This window comes from Tursiops truncatus, chromosome 18 (genome assembly GCF_011762595.2).
Source record: "Tursiops truncatus isolate mTurTru1 chromosome 18, mTurTru1.mat.Y, whole genome shotgun sequence".
Lineage (NCBI taxonomy): Eukaryota > Metazoa > Chordata > Mammalia > Artiodactyla > Delphinidae > Tursiops > Tursiops truncatus.
Window position 1 is genome coordinate 76,821,466 of NC_047051.1, and position 342 is coordinate 76,821,807.

The following is a 342-nucleotide window of genomic DNA, read 5'->3' on the forward strand; positions in this document are numbered from 1 at the left end:
CCCGGGAGGGGGGCGCGGGGGGTGGGGGAACGCGGGCGGAGCTGTGGGGTGGAGCTGGCGCGCCGGCGGCTCTCGGGCAGCCCGGCGCTGTGTCCCGGCGAGAGCAGCGTTACAGACTTTGCGTGGGGCGGGGGTCCCCCTCGTGCGCACCCCCTCGCCCCGCGTCCCCTCGGCCTCGGCCCGGTCGGCCGCGTGCTGGACCCGGCTGCGCCCGGGGGTCCCCGCGGGCAGGGCGCGCGCGCCGACGCTCTTTTGTCTGATAACTAATTTGAGTTAATGCGATCTTTATGTAAAGCTAACAGCGGATAATTGTCTATTTTCTCGCCAACAATCTCCATCACA